At 44.0% G+C, this 24,290-nt stretch overlaps 1 protein-coding gene across 8 annotated transcripts in view; it reads left to right on the forward strand.

The window, feature by feature from the left end:
- The window catches only part of CIITA (class II major histocompatibility complex transactivator), a 473,615-nt gene that overhangs the window by 125,077 nt on the left and 324,248 nt on the right, over positions 1-24,290 (forward strand). For 2 of the 8 annotated variants that reach the window (XM_085632116.1, XM_085632120.1), the window contains exon 2: positions 3,714-3,841. The exons of the other annotated variants lie outside the window; for them this stretch is intronic. The gene's annotated coding sequence lies outside the window, so the exon portion shown is untranslated. The remainder of the gene's footprint in view (positions 1-3,713; positions 3,842-24,290) is intronic. 8 annotated transcript variants of the gene reach the window in all.

Genomic DNA, 24,290 nt, shown 5'->3' on the forward strand with positions numbered 1-24,290 from the left:
CTACAAGCCAAGTTATTAAATGCACAATGTCCTGTCCCTTTGTGCTTGACTATTCAGGTGTGCAGTTAGATGCCATGGTCTTATGGCATTCGTACTGTCTCTTTGAAAATAAAATATCTATTTTTATATATAGGATTGCATTTAATTTATTAGGGGCCTTCTAACAATAACTTCGCTAACAAATAGTCCGCTCTAAGCTCTGATAGTGACAAACATTTGTAAGGTCCACTTTGGTGGCACATAAAGGGATCGTGGATACTGCCTGGGTATTTTGCAGGGTCTGAATTACAAACTACCTGAACGTTAAATGAATATTGACTTTTGCGATTTCTATACAGAAATCATGTGTGTGATGGTGGACATATAAATACATGAGTGCCATCTTTTAATTGAAGTAGTTGTGGAAAGTGAGGTATACTTTCCATAAATTTCTTCCTGTGAACATGCCTAAATACCACTCCTTTCTTCTCCCTTTCCTTTGTTGGGCTGTTTAAAATTCTCATCATCCTCCTTATTGTTGTGATTCGTGACTCAGCAGAGCTGCCGGTGCCGGGTCATGCTGGGGGGGGGGGGGCGAGCCACGTGTGTGGGGCCTAGCGCGCGCTGCGCGTGATGAAGACATAGAGTTCTTCCTCCACCAGCGGCCGTAGGTGGAACGGTATCCGCCTGTGCCTGAGGGCTGTTGGTGCCACCGCCGGGTCGATGTGAAGGCGTATCGGTGGCCTCTTAATCTTCCCTAGCCCTGAGAAAAGGCCCTTAAATTCGCCATAAGTTGGCAGGGTATGCTCAGACGTGAGTCCCTTGCTCACTTTGCCACTGGATTCAAGCAAGCCTGGCTGAAGACGGCTGAAATGCCAGAAACCGGTCCTAGGAAGCTTGTTCCGGTCCAGGGAAGGCATGGCTTGGCAGTTCGGGCTGGACTGTTCCCATGAGGCACAGGGTCAGACTGATTTGCATATGGCCATGTCTGAACTGGGGTGGCAGAGTGGGCTAAAGAACGGTGATGGATCAAACCCGGATCTGTTGACTGGGTGTGAGTGTTTGATTGGTTCTGATGCTCCGTCCATCACCACCCCCTTTTGTACCGCTTTGTTCGCCATAAGTTGGCAGGGTATGCTCAGACGTGAGTCCCTTGCTCACTTTGCCACTGGATTCAATCAAGCCTGGCTGAAGACGGCTGAAATGCCAGAAACCGGTCCTAGGAAGCTTGTTCCGGTCCAGGGAAGGCATGGCTTGGCAGTTCGGGCTGGACTGTTCCCATGAGGCACAGGGTCAGACTGATTTGCATATGGCCATGTCTGAACTGGGGTGGCAGAGTGGGCTAAAGAACGGTGATGGATCAAACCCGGATCTGTTGACTGGGTGTGAGTGTTTGATTGGTTCTGATGCTCCGTCCATCACCACCCCCTTTTGTACCGCTTAAATGTATCCAGCAGGTCTTCAGCTTGCTTGTCCTGGATTCTTCTGAGGAATGTGATCAGCCCGAGGTCTTCGGCTGCGTGTCTGCTGAGTAAGGTGTCCACCTCCTGGTCGATGACGTGAATGTCAATGACTATGTCTGAGTTTACTGCACTCACCACTACTGTCATCTTTCCTCTTAGCGGTAACGGCGTGTCGCTCCCATAGGCGTATATCTTGGCCTTGGACTGTCGGAGCTCCGGTCTCGGCCTGAGACGGTTGTACTGCTATACGCCCATAACGGTTACGGACGCACCTGTATCTATCACCGTGTTGACTTCTGTGCCTGCTATCAGAAGGTCGCATCGCGGTTGTGGACGCCTGGTACTTTTCAGGGCTTTTGTGAAGGATACGAAGTACGTTTCTTCTTCATCTTCAGACTCAGTGCTCGAGTCTTGGTGGCTTCTGGCTTTCTCGTACCTTGGCGGTGGTTGATATGACAGCGACGCGTGTGAGAGCCGTCTTACCAGCTTCCTCTGCGACTTGTCCCACTTGGTCCCGCCTTTCTGTGCCTTTCTCCGGCAGACCGACTCGAAGTGGTTTTCGATTCCACAATTTGTGCACACTTTCCCTCTGTCTGGGCATGTCTCGAGCGGGTGATCTTCGTACCCGCAGTATCCACATAGGGCGCATGGGCTGGGGGTCGCCGGTCTCGGGGCCTCTGTGGTCTTTCCCACACTCGCACCACATCCGCCTTTTCTGTTTTCACTTCTACCTGTTTGTCTCTCCCCTTTACCAGGGCCAGGTCCATTTCCTCCGCTCGCGCCGCCGACAGATCATGCGTCCTGGCCAGGACGAGGATATCGTTCATTGGGATGTTGGGCCTGCGAAGTATAAGTCCATGAAGCGTCTTGCTCCGGATTCCCAGAATCAATTGCGCCCTGATTTCCTCTTTGACCCTGTCCCCTACGAGGTGCGTGTCCGCAAGGGCTCTTAACCGTGTATGGAAAGCATCCACTGACTCTCCTTCGCGCTGCCTCGCTTGGCGGAGCTCAAAATGTTCATAGTCCGGGTTGACCTGCGGGTCAAAGTGCGCATTTAGAGCAGTCACTGCCGCCGCGTAGTCATCCTGGTTCCCCGTGTTAGGCAGGTGTTCGAAAAGGAGGTAAACTTCTTCCCCCGCGTAGTGGAGTAGGAGGGACCTCTTCACCGCCCCGCCTGTCTCCCTCGAACCAATGAAGTAGTTCTCTAGTCTGCCCAGCCAGGTCTGCCATCGCGGGGCAGCTGTGGTGGGGTCAGTGGCTTCGCTGAATGGGGGCAGGACCCCTGTCGGGGGGTGATGTGGCAGCACTCTGGCTTGATCCTGTTGTTCCGTGTCACTCATCGCGGCGCAGGAGCCACGTGCTCGGTGCATTAAGACAATATCCACTGACCTCCTCAGCAACTTGTCCACTTTTTGTGCTGGTGCGCGCCGCGCCGCCTTGCTGGGCGAGGCACCCTTCTGGCCTGCAGGCCTTCTGCTGCTCTGTCGGCTGGTGGTGTGGCCTCGCGACCTCCAGGCAGGTCGTGTGAGCGTCTCAGGTGACAGCAGCTGTTCTCGCTCTTCGGAGGAGCCACTGGGCTGCTGGCTGGAGCCCCGGAGATCAGTGCAGGAGGGGGTGGGGTGGGGGCCCACCTCGTCACCAGTGTTGTGTTTCGTGACTCAGCAGAGCTGCCGGTGCCGGGTCATGCTGGGGAGGGGTGCGCCACGTGTGTGGGGCCTAGCTCGCGCTGCGCGTGATGAAGACACAGAGCCAGTGTTACCGTTGGGCGCGAACTGCTCCCTGTTCGCCCGCCCCTTTATTATATATCCCGGCGCTCCGTCCGCCGACGTGAGCGTAATTTACGTGTTATCTCATAACTGTAACCCTTATCACAGTCAGGGCTGCCGTTGTGGAACCTTAAAATGTATTCTGGGCCTCCTTTTATACTTTGTACTTGGTTACCACCTGCTTCCACTTGGTGGTAAACTGCACGTGCAAATTAGCTTTTCACAGACTATTTGCTAATTGTGAATACTATGTACGTTTAAATAGTAATGCCTAATATGCGATTCTAAAATAAAGATTCTCTGTTTGAAAATGTCTTACTACTGATTCAGTATTTAGCAGAATCCCTATTTCTACAGTCCAAACAGACTTTCCCATTTGAGCAGTCCATAACCAGTTTGCAACTGGCCCTATATTTTTAACCTGGCCCTATATTTTTTGTACATGTATTCTTACCTTACTTCAAGATTACGATTAAAATCTGTATGTTCTGAATTTTTTTCTAAGGTATCTTGGATCGAGATGTTTAGTACAGAACATTGTAAGTCCCAACAATCTTTAAAAACAACGACCATACGTAGGTCTAAAAGCATGCTTTAAATCTTTACATGAAAATGAAGAAAACCAGCAAGTAGGTAAGTGGATTGACATGAATTGATAACTTTGAAAAATGAGAATACACACTGTAGTGTCTGTTTACGACGTTTATCTACCAAGCATCAAGTATTCTACAGTTTCTCTCAGAAATTAGATATAGTCAATATACAAATTTACGTTCAACTTTTTCCTCAGATGCCCCCATCAAATGCCAGGGCAACGGATCCGAAGGCTCCATAGTTTTGATTCTACTTCCTGCTAGAGTTGCCACCTTTCCAAATGAAAAATACATTTGTTCATGTTTTAAGATACTGCAAATGCCTGGATTTTATGTAAAATCGCCTTTGCTCATATGTAACCTGACTTTTCTGGTTTTGTTTACTTCAATTATCAGTCATGGCTAATTAAAGTAGTGCTAGAGCACGTTTTGAAGTGCTTTCCTCTTAAATGTGCTGTATGAAGTATGTACTGATAAGGGGGGAAATGATTACCTGCTTTAAGTGATTTTCCTCATTTTTGTACTGGCAGGGACATTAAAATGACGGTCATGCTGGTAGAAAACCAACCAGGTGGCAAGACTAACCCCTGCCTCTTTCTTTTCTATCCCTTCATTTTACTCTTCTTTCTTCCCACTTGCTTCCTTTATTGCTGTTTACCTATCTTTCTACCTTTCACCCTTTTCTGTCTCTCTCGCTCTCTTGCTTTGGGTTAAAGTTTGATGAGGAAATATGTCCTAGTCCAAAAATGAGTGCTGCTGGTGTCTCCCACGTGAAACCACCTGCACAAATTAATCACTGGGTGCGATTATAATTACACCTTGTTGAAAAGATTCAGTTGGTCAGTCCTCAATTATTTACGTGATTCATCTGGGAAAATGTGATATTTACAGGCTGTTTTGAGTTTCACTTTTGAAATCCAGGGGATTTCCAAAGTTTGTATAAACCACAGGGGCTGTGTGACATCTTTGTTGTTCACTCGAGCACGCAGAGCTTTCTTTAGCAGAGTGTTTCCCTATTTTACTACTTTCCAGTTTTTTATGTATTTAAACCTGGCAGTGATAGAGTTTCAGGCCCTACTTAATTGGAGATTGCAGCTTGCTCTGCAACGAGAAGGGCAGCAAACAGCATTATGTCTGGAGTGCAGCATATTTTTAACCTGTCTTTATTACTCAGCAGTTCAACCCAAGCCTACGTGGTTAATAGAAAATAACAAAATGGTAAGCTTGTTTCCAGCCAACAGCACTTGTTGATTCGGTGTAGCCCCCTGCAGCAAAAGAGGGAGAGGCCAGTGTTTGTGTGATGTGCTTATATTTACAGGTTTATGTGCTTAAATTGATTTTTTGCAATTCTGGTCACCTGACCAGTAGGGCTGCCCTTATGTGTTTATGATTACCATAGAGAGGTCAAAGAGATTGTCTTAGCTGCCAAATTCTGCCATAGGCAGAGCTCATTATCCTACATGCCAACATTTTAGAAGAGGAAAGTGGGAGATTTAAAAAAACATTATCTGGAGAATACTTTTTTCTCCCATTTACTTCTATTGATGCCTGAATTAGGTCTGTTGTCCGGTATGGTGCTTGCAAGTGTGCTGCTGCTAGATCAGATATTGGAAATGCAAATAAACTTTTTATTTTTACCTTCGATTCAGGAGCATTGAAAAAGCTCAACAGCAGGCAAAGAGAGCATGGCAAAAATGTTGTGTACTTGCCTGCAGGAGCAGGTTACTGGCAGTGTATATTCCGAGTCACAGAAGACCAGTCCCTGTCGGCTGAAGCCAGCCGAGGAATCAGGTTTTTGCATGCAGACATCGTGAGACGGGAGACTAGACTTGAAATCGGTAGCCTCCTACCTGAATCAGGAGGGTTCGCATGCATGCATTATTTAGGAGATGTCACTGGGGTGGAGATCTCCCTATGGTAACGTATAGGGAACTTTTCCCTACACTTAACCACGAGTAAATCTCCGCCCAACTACTCAACTTGGAAAAAGTTGCTTTTAAAAAATGTTTATGTACAAATTTAGCGTAAATTAATTCTGTATATATCTTTTTACTGTAGATACAAATATATAAAATTCTACTGAACTATTACCTACATTCTCAATTAAAAATTAATTATTCAAAATATATTAAATTACACTAAAATTATACTTCTCAAGATAAAATTGCAAAATATTATGCAATAATAGTAAAAATGATGTATGGAATAAATTAAAGTAATGTAATTATATTTATTAAACAATTAGTGTTACATTAATTTGTAATTGAAAAAACAGTTCTTAAAATATTTTAGACTTAAATTAAAAGATATGCACTGTTTTTATGTTATTTAACATTACATTACATCTATTTATATTGCTATCTTTTTAAATGAATTTGATTTAATTAAACATTACTTTCTATGAGGTTTAATACAGGTACCTAACGCCATTGTTTTGTCGGGAAAGGTGTTGCAGCACCAGTAGTTGGTAATGTGTGCTGCAGGACTTACTAAACCCTTGTCCCTCCCATATCTACTACTAAATTATATACTTACATGTGTGGAGACTCCGCACTTGGAGTAGAGAGCCGCAAAGAAAAAGATATGAAAGGCGGAGAAGTAAGCATCTCACGTAGGGTTGTGAATAGCAGTTTTTAGTACATTTTGCAGTACTACAAAACATAGTTTGAAATGCAGTTTGTGAATAGGCACCTGTGTGTCAAAATGCCATGGAGCTATTTATAATGAGATCCTTTAACAAGATCAAGGGGTCAAATTGGGCAAAAGCATTAAACTGTGTGTGGAATTTTGTTTGGTCGTATGCTAATAGTTTTTGGTAGGATCCACACAATCAGTGCTCATGGATCCTGTCATGTGACATTTTTCAAGAATTGGGCTGCACAACAGGGACTGAGGAATGGGGTAAGCATTAATTCTTCTGTTTCTCACTTCAGAAGGGGGCATGACGGAAAAGTAGGACAAGACCTCATTTATAGAGCTCATGAAGAATTCTACTGTGTTAAATTAACTTTAAAAAAATCTAAATTAAAAACAGCTCTTTGAAATCTGCAGATATGTTCTGTGTTTAATAAACTTTTGTGAGCTTAGTGTCTGATACAATTGCACCTGCAAAGTTCAGTGCAGGTCCACAGGGCCTTCCTACCAGCACACTTGCCTGTGCATCCAACTGCAGCTTTGGAGCCACACTCGGCAAGTACATCACATGCCTTAGATGCCACTGGTAGTGCTGCCCATAATGGGTCTAGCACTGACTGCTTAAGTCCATTTTCCACCCCATCCCTACAGACTGGGTAGCTCCTGCTGAGGTACTTCACATGTGGATCAGATCCTTACTTGGTAAACAGCACACTTTGTATGTTCAAGAAGAGCAGACTGTGTTGGTGGGATGGCTTCCATTGTCTTGTTTTGCCAATAATACATTTCTCTGCGGGCTTCTTTCACTGACTCCAGTTGGCTTGTTCTCTGTTACGAGATTACGTTGAAGCTTTCAAGAATTTGGAAGCTGTCACTCTGAATGTCCACTGCTGTGAATGGATTCTTGGCAGCGTTGGCAAAGGCTGCTGTAACTTCCAGATAAGACTTCCAGGCCATCCATCCTGATTTCTTCCCTTTTCCAAGAATACCAAGACACTGTGACAGCCAGTGAAGCTGTGAGACACCGGCAAGGCATTAGAATTTTCCTTTCCCAAGGTTTGAGCAATGACGTTAATGTGGATATAGGAAAAGTTCCTCCTGTACTAAATGCTGCCCAGATATTGGCCTTGGTACACAAGTCTTGTAGCCAGTGAAACATTCCTTTCAGAATGATTATGAAATTGGCGTCCATAGTGCGGACAAAACAAGAATCATAGCCTTGTTGCAGGGCATGTTGTACATGTAAGACCAGTCTTGTATCTGCCTCTTCGTGGTTACAGGTTGGCATGGACAGGTTACTGCCTCTGACTAGAATGTTGTGTCAATATGTTGTCACTACTCCCTTGCCAGGGGGGAATTCAATGCTCTTGATCTTCTTTGCCAGGAACGTGAACAGCTCCCGATTTTTGTCTGCATCACACAAGACATTTTGCCACTGTCCTGGAGTTTTATTTTGACTTGCAGCCTTTCTTCGCTTTCGCTTTCCTTTTCCTCGTTTCTCTCTGACAGAGTATTTGATGCTGGCTTCGACTTACCTGTCCTAGACAATGTGCACCTTCTCCAGCTATCAAGCTGCTGCACTATGTAAGGCATAAAAACATCAATGGCATAGTCTTTAAAAGTCCTGACACCTGCAGTCTAACACCCTCACATCAAAGGAAGTTGGCACATCTGTCTCAGCTGTTTCTTCCAAAGACATCAGCTCTGGAGCAAGACCTTGAACGTTCACCTCTGTTGATGACTCTTCTTCATCCAGTCCTTTCAAGTTGGCCAACAACACAGTTGCCTAATCAATGTCATCGAATTCAAGTAGGTTTGGCAATTCTTTCTCTGATGTCTTTACCAAACATGTCATTAGGTCAGACTTACTCCCAAAACGAAGCTTTACTTTATCAGATAGGGATGGTGGGAATGGGTGGTTTTCCTGACTGAAGAAAGTGTTCATATCACACTTTCTGTGTTTTGCGACAATATACAGTCTCGAGAAAAGGTTGAAATCTGTCTTCAGACTTGCAATCTTGTATGCTTGTTTGCTGCTGATTTTCAGAGCAGGAGACTTGAACAGTCAGGAGGAGCTCTTAATTGGGTCATGAATAGACCTTTCACAAAGAGGACTGACTTGCACCACTGTTCCTTTGTTTCCATTATAGGATATATCCTTGCAGCATAACAGAAAAGAGGGCCAGAGGAGATATAAAGACCAGCAGGGCTCAACTCCCCTATTCAGAAACCAACAACACAAAAAAGGCCCCAGGGTCTACAGAGTGTGGATAAGTGCTACGGGGATGCCCCTTTTAAAGGACACTTTCCCTCACCCATCCGTGGGTTGCATGCTTCCTCATAGAGTAACCTCCTCACATTATGAACCTAGTCATAAGGCGGGCTACAAACTCCTCTCTGAGAGGGAGGAGTTCAGGGATGCTTTCTTTGTTAGAAAGAGGTATACTAAATCCAGGTGAGGAGAGTGTAGTGAGGAGTGAAAAAAGAAAAGCAGATGTGAGATAAAACTAATTCCAGAGTGCGCTACAAACATTTTTTGGGTGCCGCTGGGCCAGGCTTGAAACCAGGCAACAGCAGGAGGGTATTCAACCTGTCATAGACCAAAATAGGTTGACATGTGTCAGTCTAGTACCCTCCTTAGTGGTGTGGCGGCTTTCTTCAGTACCTTGTGAAAAGTGTATTATAGCTTGTGTAGCAAATGCACTGAACTGCAAACAAATCAATAAGTAATGGTATACAGAACCAGCTGTTGGAGGGGAACACCACTCTGTCAGAAGTCTACTGGTAGGTGTTTACCTGAAAGAAAGAAATTGTGATAGTGCAAAGATTAAGAAAAGAAGAGAGGGAACATATGGTAAGAGTGGAGGGAACCAGCAAATAAAAAGGAAATGCAAAGAATGTGAAGAGAGCAGAGTAAGAGCTAACACTTACGGAATTAGTAAATTAAAAGGTAAGAACGCTAGAAAAGAGAAAGAGGAAATGAGTGAAGTGGGTAGAGATAAAGTAGGGAGAGATATCAGACTTCAGAACAGTTGGAGAGGATGAGAAAAAGAGAGGTGTGTGAGGAGATAATGTACGGAGAATGAAAAGGAGAGATAAAATATACAAAGCGAGTGGAAAGTGAATACAAAAAGAAGGAAGAGAGAGGGGACATACAAAGATAATGGGGAAGATGTATAAAGAGCAGAGAAAAGGAAAAAGAAACATAAGAGACATGGAAGATGTACATATAGAGGACACGAGAAAGGGTAGAGCAAGGAACGTGCGGGTGAGTGAAAGTGTAAGTAACAGGAAAAAGAAGAAAGATTAATAAAAGCAGAAAGAATGGAAGGGTCAAGAGATGGAATGCAGGGAGGACTCCCATACTTTTGAGGTGAGACAGAAGACTGGATTCTGGGCTCGGGGGTCGGGACAATAAAGGGAGAGAAGGGAAAGTAAAGTGTTTGGGCGAGCACACAGGTTAGAAAATGTGAGGGCCCGGTTGTGGAGGGAGGAAAGCCAAAGAATAGTCAGCGGGTCTGGAGAGAATCGGATTTGGGGTGGGCAGAGGAGAAAGTTCTCGGAGGTGAGAAATATGATGGGAGAAAGCATAGGTGTTTGAAGCTCTGTGCAAGGAGGCATACAAGACTTTTTAAGTGCTCACAGGTCAGGCCGACAAAAGAGATCAAGGTTCATTCAGGTGGGAAAACCATTTGTCCAGTATCACCCGAGCGGTCTAGTGATGAAGCCAAGATCTCCAGAGTCTACCTTTTAGTCACTGAGAAAAGTGTGTTGCTCAGATGTGGGGATTGAAGGGAATAAGTGATATGGAGGGTAATAGATATAATGAAACAGAAAGAAACGGTGAGTCCTAGATGTGAGGCAGGGTGAAAGGTGACATAGAGGGGTTACCAATTGGGAAACTGGAAGGGTTGTCAACGGAGAAGGAAACGGGAGACAGAGCGGTGGAGTGTTATTGATATACGAGGACAAAAGTGGAGAATGGTGTGGTGCTGCAGAGAGGCAAGTGTAGTGCGAAGGGGGGGGTCTACCAGATGAATGGAAAGTAAATAGAAGGGGTAGAGGAGAGAATCACCTGATTAAAGATGGAGGTGACGAGGGAGCGGTGACTAGTGATCGACGAAGGGAAGTGGATGAGGTGCAGAGAGATAGGAAAATGAGAGAAGAGCAGCAGAGTAAACAAAGTGAACAGAGACACTGGGCAATGAAGAAAGAGGTGGGGAGGGGGCCAAAATATGGGAAGTGTGTTGTTAGTGGAAGGAAAGAGAAGATGCATTTGGGAGATACAAGGAGGGTTGTGGCGAGGGAACAAGGATGGGGTAGGGGTTGGTTCAAAGGGGACAGCACACAGAGAAATTGTGGGTGGGAGGGTAAACCAGTAACGCTGGTTGTAAACATCAGCTACGCGTGTTTTCCTTGGAAAGCCAACAAACAGCATTATTGGAAAATGAGCAGAGGCAATAAAAAAAGCAGTGCGCAAAACGATCTGAAATAGGCAGAAGCGGAATGAGACATGTAACGGGAAATCCTCATGGGAGGTTCCAAAGCACCAAAAGGCAGGACTAATAAGTATATTTGTCAAACAAAAGCAGGCATTTATGGCATGGAACCAATAAACAAGATGGGAGGTGCTTGAAGCCCACATTGTAGATACAACATGTCTCGAAGAGACAGAGCATGCAGCGCAGTTGCTGCCTAGGAGAGACATAAAAAATGACTAATCGAGAGAAAAAAGAGAATGTAAAACTTGTAATGGTCTTATGTATAGAGTAGTAGTGAACACTGAATTACTATATGGTACTGCACAAACACAAGTCTTATCCTCAAGGCTGATCACCAGTGTTAGAAATGGGGTCTCTATTTGGCAGAGGTATGTACCCTGTCCTGGTAGGGACCACCACTGTAGTCGAGGTAAGTCAGATACACACTAAACGATAACCTGTGCTCACCCTCTGGTAGCTTGGCACAGAGCAGTCAGGGTTTCCTAAAGAGGCAATGTGTATAGTATTTGTGCAACCCACACAGTAACACAATGAAAACACCACAAAAAGACTTCACACATGTTTAGGCAAATAGACAATAGTTTTATAAATAAATCAAGACCAGAACGACAAAAATTCAATAAGTAGAATTTGAGTTATGAATTTTTAAAGAATAAAAAGAGTTCTAGCGCTTAGAAACCATTAGTGCCAATGGAGGTTATCTGGTCATGCTGGACCGGGGCAAAGTCAACAGTTTAAGCTGACCTCGATGGAGCGCAGACTGGGGACAGGAGCCACGCAGGCCTTGTGAAGAGGGTACTTTGATCCTGGTCGCAACAGCGAGATGCTGTGTGCAGACGAGCGATGCGTCGATGTCAAGCCCACAGTCAAGATGATGCACCGGTTTTCTTCACGCAGTGGTGGCAATGAGTCGTGTCCATTGAGCAAAGTGCCGGTTCTGAGTGAGGTGGTTCCGAAAGCAGCGCACCAGGTTAATCCACGTGGAGGGACAATGCATTGATCTTTTCCAGGCACTAGCTACGATGCTTTGGTTCCAAAGCTGTGGTTCTGGATGCGATGTGGCAGTTCCGAGTGCGATGTGCCGATTCTACTCCTGCAACAGGGTCGATGCACCGGTTCTGCTACACACAAACTGGAGATGCATTAATGTCTCTGGTGCAATTATCTGGGTCCACTTCCAGTGACCCAGGCACAGGAGCAGAGGTAGAGAGATGTATGTTTCTGAGTCTCAAGCAACATAAGGCAAGTCAATAAGCCTCTTCAGTGCAAGGCAGAGTCCAACTCTCTTCAGCAGAGTCAGAGAGCAGCAGGCAGTAGTGCCGCACCAGAGAAAAGTAGGCCTTTCAGGTGAGCAGTCGAGCAAAATGTCAGTCCTTGATGCAGCACATCAGTTCTTCTGACATAGTCCAATTGTAGTTCCAGAAGTGTCTGATTTGGTGGGGTCAGAGACCCAGTACGTATACCCATTTGTGCCTGTGAAGTGGGGATGACTTCAAAGAAGTGTCTTTGAGGTGCACAAGTATCCTTTCTTCATAGCCCTGGCTCCAGACTTTTAGTGGGAGATAATCAGCCCTTTATGTGGGGCCAAGACACTACCTATGCAGGTGCAAGTATCAGCTCCCCCCTCCCTCTCTTTCTGCCAATGAAGGGCTATCAGAATGCAGATGAGTGCTCAGATACATTTAACCTTCCTGTGTTTGTGGCTGTCTAGAAGGAATGTATAAAGTGAAGCTGTCACCCACCCCAAAGTTGTATTGGAGACAGGCTGCAGGCACAGAGAGCAGTAAAAGCAGAGAAATGCCCACTTTCTAAAAGTAATGAAAAAACTAGGACAAAAGTTGTAGTCTCTGTGTGCATTACCAAAAAGCACTCCAAAGAGTATTCACCAATGTGGCATACAAGTAATCAATTGTCACAAATCAAATGATCAAAAGTAACACATTCACAAATGAAAAAAATCCATTAAAGAAGTACTCTGTAGATACACCAGTGGTAAACCAATAGAGTCTTTTAATTGAAGACAGGCTTGTGAAGGTCCCGATGTGGAAATGTGCCTTTTAGTGTGCACAACGGTGCAGTGGTCGCCCTTCTCTGTCCACGGGTCCATAGACCAACAAAATAGAGATTGGCACTGAAGCTGGAATTCAAATAACAAGTTTATTAATCACTCATGAGTGGGACCACGTCCACACAGCACTCTCAAGTGCTGCCTGAGGTAGTACATTGAAGTCACAGAACACAGGCCTTATATACAGCTTTTTCTGCACTGGTAAGCAAATAGAAGGTACAGGCCTACACAGGAATAGTTACCAACAAACATGGGCAGATGGGAGGTCACTTAGTCAACAAAGTGGGAGGGGGAGCAGGAGTGCTTATGGCAGCAGTAAATGATTGACAGTTGAGTCTGAGACCAGGTGTTCTGGCAGGTACAAACTTAGCATGCACATTGCTTTTAACTGAGTCAGAAAGTCAACTAAAATAGACAGCACAGGCAGGGAAAAAGACGAGCAGCAGAGGATGGGAGAATTACAAAGCCAACAAAATGGATGCCACAACCAAGATGGCTTCAGCTTATGCTAACAGAAATTATTTCAGATTTCCATACCAAGGGATATTTCTTTCAAATGCGTAGAGCAGCAAACACATGAATCCCACGAGTAACACTTAAATCCCAATGCATTTTGGGCATAAAGGCTGCCCTTTGCCAGGGGAATCTACAAAAAAAGTAACTAAAGGAGTTAATTCTCCATAGGTAATCACAGTCAAATAACAAAATCAGATACATATCCGAGAGGTACAGTGAGGAAGTCAACATAATAAGTCATCATAATAAGTGCGTCAAACACACATTGCAGCTCTAGCTCGAAAAAGAATGTTACATAATGATATACCTCAAAAAAAAAAAGAGAAACGAACAAAAAGAGGAAAGTAATAGACCATCAAACCAATAGGAGTCCAAGTGTTTATGTGCCCATTATCAGGTGCTGAGCGCACAGCAAATTTAGCAACTAAATGGATGGTGCAAGTTAATGAAAGAGTGACCATGCGAACCAGTGCCGCAAATGTTCCTAAGTGAAAGCGCGTGCTCAAAAAGTGACATGCAATTCCAAATGAAAAATAGAGGGCAACCCACTCATGCCCCAGTAGTTGATACCTGAAAAATTTGTTACCTGAAGCCTGCGACAAAACACGACAAAGATTCATGTAAACCGGACACTAACTCAAAGGATAGTGCTGTAAATTAAATGAGCAAAATGTAAATGTGCATGAAGCCTGCCTGATTCCAAATGCATCACCAATTGTGTTAAAAAAAGTAACTCACTGGCGTAAACCGTAGTTATAAACATTAAACACTTTTTTTACAAGAGGTGGGCCGAACATGCCGTGGGGCCAACCAATGATGGCAGACAATACCCCGCCTCTGAATTGACAGAAAAACCAATTAATTTACAAGTTCGCTGAGGGCCTAAATTAAAAAAACGTTAAGCATTGAAGTCCCGTGTCTCTACAAGATCTGAAGTCAGGTAGTGTCATCGGCAGTGTAAACATGTAGTGAAGAGACAGGGTTCCTACGGCCATCCCAAGTGTAAAAATGCCATGACTGGACCTTACGTGCGTGCGTAAGTGTGCTCACTAGAGATTTAATACCAGCCTGAGGCCGTCCGGTCCTAATTAAAGGAGCAGGGTAGCCCGCGTGATTTTAAAAGAGAGCCAGAATGGAAATAGAAGAAGGAAAAAAACAAATATTGTGCTCCCAATGCCAATGTGAGCAATGAGTTTAAAGGTTTCCATCATGCAAAAATGAAAAGTGATCATGCTGAAAATGCGAAATGACGCATACCAGACTTAATCCACAAGCACAAAAGTAAAGGCATGACGCTAAGTAATTGTTGTGGTGATTGAAAATCGCAATGTTATGACAAATGCAAACCCGACCAACCAGTGTCGTAGGTGTGCTAACACAAAGAATCATGAATGGTCAAGAATGAAAAATAACAAAGAAGGAAAGATGACAGTGTCAAGAACATTAATCATGTCACTAATAATGAATGTACATCTGTGGAATGCAAACCATCCATATCATTTGACAGTATAAACAAATACAGTAAAATACAAAGAAATGCAATACAATATGCAAGGCTACCATAAACTTTTAGAAGCCCCAGTCCAAAAACATATGCTGAATGAAATTAGGAACAGTATGACACAAACGTGTAGTGAATAAGTAGTAAATAACGAGCTAAAAACAACAGTATTTTTGTACACCCAAGAAATGCAAAAATGGTAATAGGCAAGAAAAGGTGGCATGTTGAAAAAATAGTGTGACCAGAAACAACGTAATAAGGAACAGGAAAATTCAAGCTTGTCATTTAAACCTTTTGGCTTAAGGGTTTCCAAAAAGCGTATCCAATACATTTCACGCTCAGACAAAAATTTGGACATTTCCCTGTCTGCTTGAACCCTTAATACTTTGAGAATGGAAATGAGTAGTTGAGCTATCGTATGGTAGGGTATAATCATGCCAGTGAGCTGCAAGAGGAGAAGTAGTAGTTTTAGTTGTAATGCGACTCTTGTGTTCCATGATGCGTGTTCGTAAAGACCTCTCGGACTTTCCTACATAATACATTCCACATGGGCATCTAATCATGTAAGTGACAAAATTGCTATTACAATTTGCAGTGAAATGTAACTTGATGCTTTTTCCTGACCATGGGTGAGATATACAGTCACCAACTAAAACATTATTACAATGGGAGCAGTAGTAACATTTACGCATGCCCTTATGTGTCATTTTTTCATCAGAAATTCAGCTTTGATGAGAGTTCTCTCAGATTGCAGGATCTCCTGTATGCAAAAATAGGGGGTTCCGAGAAAATACCTCAAAAATCTGGTTCGGACTGTAGTAAAAGTAGCATTTCTAAAGTAGTAATGTTAAATCCAGCTTTACTAGTAAAGAGGATGTATCATTACCATTCCAATTATATAAAACATGATACAGCTACACCTTTCTAATTAGGAATTACTGCTTTAAAGTGTATTAAGGAATTTCCAAAGTTAACCTGGAAATGAAAGGAGTAGGCCTCACAGTAGTAAAAACAAATTTGGGTGCTTGTCACTACCAGGACATGGATAACGTAAAAGAACATGTCATGCCTTTTACTTGCACAGCTCCCTGCTCTGTGGACTACTTAGGGCCTACCTTAGGGGTGACCTGTGTGTAATAAAAGGGGAGTTTCAAGCTTGGAAAGGGGTTTTAAATGCCAAGTCAAAGTAGCACTAAACTGTACACAAAGGCCCTGCAATGGCAGGCCTGAGACTGGTTTGAAAGGCTACTTCTGTGGGTGGCACAATCGGTGCTGCAGGCTTCCAGTAGCATTTAATTGACTGGCCCTGGGTATATTGTATACCACTGTATAAGGGACTTGTAAGTAAACTAAATATGTCAATTGTGTATACATCAATGTTACCATGGTTAGGGAATAAGGAGATGCACTTTAGCACTGGTCAGCAGTGGCAAGGTGCTCAGAGTCCTAAAGCCAACAAGAAGAAAGTCAGAAAAATAGGAGGAGGAAGGCAAAACGTTTAGGGTGACCCTTCAGAGAGGGTCATTTCCCAATGAATGTCATGGCAAATTTTCACTCTCCATTGCTTTGTTCATTGAAATCAACATTTACTCCATATAAACCCCCCTAAACACATTCGGAGATATAACAAGGTCTATAGTACTACAGGACCTAACATTTTTGTATAAGATCCTGTACATGTGTAAAATGCTCTTAGATGTGCAGTTTGTGTTTTTTACCAGCAAGTATTGCACCACATAATGTGTACCAATACTATACCCCAGATGACCCTAACAATTTCTGTCCCATCTTCCTACTACCCTAGTGCAGAAAATCTTATTGAAACTAGTCTTTAAACAGCTGTCTGCATTTGTGGAATCCAGCAACATCCTCTGTATGCTTCAAGATTGCTTTAGTGTAGGAAATAGCATAAGCCAGTGGTATTATCTGTTTTGGATGATCTTTGCAGACGGGCTCATGGCAGTGGTGTCAGAGTCCCTGTTCCTCTTGATCTGTCTCCCACCTTCCACACATCAAGAATGCACTTTTCCTTAGTAGCCGCAAATAAATTGGCTCGGACAATTTAGCCTAGACATGGATAGAAATATTTTTATGTATGTAGACCCAGACCATCATCCTTCACCCACACAAATCAGAATAAATATGCTCTCCCACAGGACTCAGTATTGCCGCCACTTTTATTTGATATATACAGGCTGCCATTTGTTTGCTCTCCTCTCTCCATGGAGGTAAATGTTTGCATCTAAACTGATGAAGTGCACATTATTTTCAAAGTGGTGGAGCCTAAAAATTCCATGTCATCCCCCATACCAAATAATTTTATTCCTTCTGTGCTTAAACCAATGCAAAACTAGATGGCCTCTTATTTTCTAAAACTAATTAGAACATTGGAATGTTGAGATCTCCATTGAAAACAATGGAGTAGCAGCGCGCTATATGAAGTGATATAAACCCGCTGCTCTCAACATTTCAGTGTCTAAATATACACAGCCTCTGGCCTTCTCTTTCCCCTACCTCTCGAAAATATATTATTTAAACAGAGAAAGGCGAAAGCAGAGGACGTGCGTGAAGACATTCACAGACTTCCCCATGTAGATCAGTGTTACTAAGGCTTCAGAAGGAGGGAGGAGTGAATGCTCCTCAGCTCCTGGGTCTCTTTGGCTGGGCTGAACTACAAACAGCAGTTCAGCCAAGCCAGGGAGGGGGCTTCCTACAGCCCCTTTCACAGCTCTTGCTGTATATGTTCAACATCAAACAGCCGCTGCCCTGTGCACAGCTGTTGACTGTAGAACATTCACAGCAAGAGCTGTGAACAAAGAGTCCAAAGCTGAGCGGTATTTCAACCCCCTTGGGCTCCGACAGGTAGGAACACGAATCTGGCTTGGAGCACTTTTACTTTTATATACTTTCTTTAGGTGGCGTTCATGTAGGTTTGCGCGATCAGTGCCTTGTATGTGTTGATGGTCATCCACGCATGATTGCACAATCTGAATTTTACTTTATCTTCTCGCCAGGAGAGTTGCATTAAAGGTTTGTTTAATGCTGTTTTCAAAGACTGGTGAGGTAAACTGGTTTGCCAGAGTTGTTCAGCCTTTAGATGATTTTTTGAGGCTGCTATTTTCCCCAACCAGGAATTTAAGTTCGGAGACCTGTTTGATGCATTTCTTACAATAACAATGCTCCTGATGTGTTTGGTTATGTCTGCCTCAGAAGCGATGCATTTTTAAGAGAGCCTTCTTGTACCAGTTTTTGGCCCTGAGGGCCAAATTCCAGTGTGATTTGCACCAGCGAGGCGCTTTACGGCAGGTGGGAGATAAGGCAGAAAACTTTACCCTGTGCAATGTTAAAAAAAAAACTTGCAAATGTTCCAGTAAAGTTTTCCAGGCCATATTACAGCATTGTTAAGAACGTTGCCATTATCGCTGTGAGTAGTAGCTGCCATGTTGGACTTTGCAATGTAGTTGCCAGGAACTGGAGTGCTGCAATTTATAATGCTACCCTCACTTTTACTGTGTTTAGGTGCAGTCGGTGGGACCAACGATCTTGCAACCATACACCTAGGTACTTATAACTAAAACTTCTGCACATGTGGCTTCCCCCACAATGCCATGTCTTTTTCTTGATTATCCTTTTGTCAAAATGACTACCTTTGTTTACTCAAGGTTATGGTCAACTTGTTTGTCAAGCAGTATTCATGTAAAGACGTTAACAAATTTTGCAAGCCTGTGCCTGTGAGATTCAGTAAGACGATGCCCTCTGCATATAGTAATGCATTAGTTAGTTGTTGGGATTCTGGTTGTTAGACCCTTATTACACCCGAGTGTGACCTTGGCCCAGTTGTCTGAATAAAGAAGCTGTATTCCTTTTCATAGCTGCCAAGGTTTCAGATTGCTATGTGTGACAGTTTCATAATTTCTGAGAGAATATGAGTGACATTTTAACAACTATGAGTGACACACTCTTGCGTGCAAAATCACGCTCTGAAGACTAGGGAAACCTAAAGATCAAAAATTACACCTATTTCAGCTACAGCAGTAAGAAATAACTGTAGCTCAGGAACTATTTTATTTGCAGTTGTGTTTTTTTTCGTGTTGTGCTTTTGTGTGGTGAATGCTACAAGCCTGCACAAGAAATACAGCTATGGAAAGCCACGCCATTTGGCAGTGGGGTTGTGCAGACCTTCCTCTTGCGCATCAGTGTCTTTATTCCCTGCCTGGAAATGAGTTCATCGGCCCAGCCCTGCACTCGCAGACAGCAGCACCAGCGAACACACCAGAAGGCTGTCACAGACTTTGTGCTGCCTCTCTGATGATGTATGTGCAGCCGCGCTGACTGTCATTTGTTGCACCAACTAGAACCACAAGTCCACTGAGGCTGTGCCTTCCGGCTAGCGAACAAATAAAAACAAGATATCCAATGTCAACAAGCAGGCACTCACTTTACTTAATGAGCGGCAATAGCAGGCCGCCTCGTCGTTAGAGCCGCAACGACTCCCGGCCGAGGCAAACTCCTGTCAGCATAAGTCCGAGGCTCAGGAGGCCTGGCTGCACAGGGCGTGGATTGGGAAGGTGGGTCGTTCTGTTCGCGGCAGGGTCAATGGTACCGCGGCACAACGCAGTGCAAGCAGCGCTGATATTTACCCTGGAGCCCGCCTAAACACCATAAACGGCAGCCCCTGCCAGGCACCACAGCGGGAGGCAGCAGGAAGCCCCGTCAAGTGTGGATCAAAAAATTCAAACTGACCTGAGTCGCACAGACCCACTTACTCTCATGTCAGTCATGATCATTAATGTATCAAAAAGCCAGCAGCCGGCAGTGTCGGGTGAATACTAGAAGATTTACATTGTTTATTTGTAGCGCCAGCAGCTAGAATTGCAGTCTGGGAGCCAGCTCGTCACTCAGGGAGCAGGGCACGGTGAGCTGCAATTTCAGCTCTATTTTGAGCTCATTATGCCAATGATTACTAGCGCTGCGGCTCCACCTTGACAGCAGAGATGCTATTATGCGTGACTTAGCATTTCAGTGCGGTGATGCGGACCACCACACTGAAATGCGTTAGTCTAACGCCCGATGCGTAATACTTGGCAGAGGTGTCTTTTAGCAGATTTGGAGGAATATTCCATTCCACTAGTTTTCGACAAAGGCGACTTATATTTAATAATTCGAATACTTTGGTGAGGTCTAGAAAGCAGGTGTGTAAGGATAAATGTTTCCTTGTATATTTTTCTGTTAACATGGCCAGGGCTGTCAAATTGGCGATGGTGCTTGATGCTGGTCGGGCCCTCTTTGGTTTAGAGGTATTAAGTTTGATCTTGCTGGAGTAGTAGGTCTGCAAACATCCTTGCATCAATATAGAGTAATGTGATCATGCGATAGCTGTTAGGGTTCCCATATGGGCATTTCTTATAGATGGGATGTATTATTGACCGCTTCCATAAGTCTGGAACTCTGTTTTCCTTTAGGGAGGTGATGTATACTGTGCATAGGAATCTACTCCAAAACACTTGATCGCTTTTGAATAGTGCTGCGAGAAGGTTGTTTGGGCCTGGAGCCCTGCTTCTTCTGCAGGCCTGTATTCTTGCTTCGATCTTTCGCTCTGTGAAGATTAGGTGGGGTGCACCACTGGATGAACTTGATGCTAATTCATCTCTGTTTGGGTTCTGATGTAATTTGGAGATGTGCTTTATCTGCTTTACTTCAGGCACCGTATTTGCTAGTGCTCCTGTGGGCCCTTGGTCGAGTTGGTTAATAATGGACCATTGCGGTTTGCTGTTTTGTGTCATGCAGGCCTCCACATTTCTGATTCACTCCTGGTCATATGGGCTTGCTTGGCTCCCCATTCTGCCTTTCTGTATGCTTTTCTTATTTCATGGAAAGTTTTGGAGCAGGCGCCTACTATATACTGAGACCAAGAATTCTGGTTGCTCTGTTGATTTGCTGTCTCTGTTGCCTCAAGGCAAAGGGTGTACCATTTCTTTTTGTGTAACCCCTGCCTATGAATCTTCTGTTGTTGAGGACCCAGCTGTTTTTTTTAGTAATTCCTGCATGGTCTTCCATTCAGAGATCGGGAGGAAAGGGATGAATGAGAAAGTGAAGGATAGGAGGAGAGTAGCTAAAAACGTGACAGAATGGAAGAAGTACTTACGGATTAGATAGAGAGAGAATTAAGGTAGGTATAAGTAAAAGAGGCAAATAAAGAACTGCAAATCACCTTTCATCCACTTCATAGTGATGTGTAGGGAGACAAAATATGTTCCAAAGAAATTGATGTAGGAAGCTACAGTTTATAACACTTTATTTCTAGAAATGCACCATCAATCTTTCTTTATTGCTTTCAAGTTGCTTTTTGGCAGTGTGAAGATGACATTAAATCTTCTGCACAATGGACGTGCTACTTAAAGTCTGCAGAAATCTCTCCATCAATATGTTACTTAGATACATTAAATCCCTGTCCCCATTTGACAAACGTTAAACTGATAAAGATGGGTTCCAAAATGTATTTACACTAATGAATAACTGATTTTTTGATTCTCATTCACAATTTTTTTTTATACTTTGTGATCTTCCCACTTCTCCATTCCTCCACTCCTTAAACTGAAGGGTGACAGAATTTCCAATCCATTCACAGCTCATAACAAGATTGACCAATTCAAGGAACTCTGCTCAGACTTTTTTCTATAATACAATATTGCTGAAGGGACAAGCAAACACCTTCCCCTACGATGCAGCCATTGGAGATATTAATTGTCCTCTGTCCAGCAACATCTCTAGTTACATGGGGGTGGCCTACGGATTGGAGATGTTAGAGAGTGACAGATGCGAAGTATTGGTTAGAGATACTAGAATAAGTGGCCTGTTTACTGATATTGTTGGAGGCCTATACAGTGGCGGCTGGTAGAGAATGCTGGCAGGGGTTAGAAAAAAAAAGACTTACCTTGTTGTAACTGGTCACTAGCCGCAGCCTCTTCTCCGTCCTCGCTGTTCTCGTGGCTCCCGGCAGCACCCAGGCTCCCCTAATCCAATTACGACACTGCTGTCACCATGACAGCAGCAACGTGATTGGTCTGAGAGCAGTGATTTGGCGCTCAGACGGGGACTGGGAGGCTGTGCATGTTCTCCACCCAGGCTGTACAATACAGCTGGTGGAGAACATGCCTGGTGTGCATGATGGTTTGTCCACTCCAAGACAGCCAGCCAAATCGTCATGCACACTTGGTACAGCGGGAACCACTCCTCCTCCCTCTCCCTGTGACAAGCCCAGCCCCAACCTGGCTCGCTCCTTACAGAAGAAAATGATAATAATGCAACGTTAATAACATTGAGTTATTATTATTTTCTTTTTTTTATTACACTTAGTGAGTCGACGCTCCTCCGCCTTAGCGGCCCCCACTTGCAATATTAAGGCCAGGGATATTGGTAGATGATCGATGCTGCTGTTCACTGAAATGGTAGGGTGCAGCAGTTAGAGATCAAAATATCAATGTATAAAATGACTCATTGCTCAGAGCTGTATCCAGTGCTGCGGTGGGCCTGTGAGGCTGGACCCTGCAACAACTAACAATGAAAGGCACCATGTTTGTGGACAACTATTTTAAGCTGTTCAATTCAACGACAACCCATGGGTTGATTTCAAGGCTGATGGAGAACCATGTGAGCCACTACCTTAAGCCAGCTGACCCCAGTAGACAATGGCTGATAGAGGCATGTCCTAAAGCCGCTTTGTAAATATGTATGTATGCCTGTGTTGTGTGTGCATGCTATGTGTGACATGAACTCTCGCCAGACAGCTAAAGCTTGTCAGTATGAAAAACCCCAAAACATTAAGTAAGGCACATGGATGTCAAATAGAAATGCCAAAGTGAGTATACATAAGATTGTCTTAAGTTGACTGTGTTGATTCAGGCCTTAATATTCAGATGCAATTCACATCTAGAACAAAATTAAGACACAACTATACATAGAATCAACTTTGTAAATCAGGCTCAGCATGTATAATTACTCATGATATTTGATTGTGATTACAGCTATGCCACTTCATCAGTTTCTATATTTTTGAATTTCTAAGTGAATGAGTAGCTTGAAAAAGCAGAACAAACTGCCATTGTGTTTTGCAGAGGAAACCTTAAAAAAGCAATTCCTGTTGATCGTCTCATAAAACCACATCTCAGTCTTCAGTCTCCAGAGATGTGTGTGTTCTGTTACTGACGAGGGTCATATCCGTTTTCTTTGCAACATTCTTTATGACCCAAACTTATATACACCTCTTTAACATGCAGTTTGAAGTAACAGCGGATGAGTCAGTGTAACTAACCTTATCTTTCATATTGTGGTTTCGGTTTGAATTCACTTGTTATCACAAGTTAGGCAACAACCATTTTGCCTGCTTTTATGTATCTTCACAATGCATTGTTGCATTGAAAGACACATATTCAGTTCAATCTTAGACCTAGTAGTAAGTGGCTTAATTTGCTTGTCTTTCAGACCACGGGCGGCTCCTCCATTAGGGCGAAGGAGCATCACCCCACTGCTTTCTTGCAGTGCGAGAAGCAGAAACATAAAATGGTAAAACTACCATTTTATGTTTCTGCTTCCACGCTGCGAGAAAGCAGAAGTGTTTGGTTGGAGGCGGGCGAGTGGGCGGGTCTGCTGGCAAGCAGGGGAGGAGTGGCTAGCCCAGTGCTGTGGGCCCTGACTGTTTGGTTGGCCATCTGGGGCCGCCCAAACCAGTCATGCGCACTCTCCCTTTTCACTATGTAGGCTGCATGCAGCCCTCATAGAGAAAATGGCCTCACCATAGGCGCCCGGTTGGGCGCCGTCCCCACCAATCACAACTCTGCCATAGCAGCATTGTGATTGGCTTAGGGGAGGGGCCATTACCGCGGGACTCGGCCAAAAGCTGCGACGGCACATGACCCGGGAAGGTAAGTTTCTTTCAATTTAGCCACCCCCCCCGTGACACCCCCAGCATGAGTAATGCTGGCCGCGACAACTGAATGATTTCAGAACTCACAGTGGCCTGCTCTATGTTCAATAAATAAACTGCAAATTTGAGCTTTCGCTGGCACAATTTGGGAGGAATAAATTAATTTGCATTTGCTCTTGGAGATTGAAACTACTCATTACTTCATGACGAGGGTATATTTCTAGAGTTTAGGCCGGATACCTTGCAATCATACAAGCAACCTGATCCAAAACGAAAAATTATCACAAACATGATGGGCATTCAAATCTCAACGGAAACAGACAGTTTGCATGTATGTACTGGCCT

This window comes from Triturus cristatus, chromosome 10 (assembly GCF_964204655.1).
Source record: "Triturus cristatus chromosome 10, aTriCri1.1, whole genome shotgun sequence".
Taxonomy (NCBI): Eukaryota; Metazoa; Chordata; class Amphibia; order Caudata; family Salamandridae; genus Triturus; species Triturus cristatus.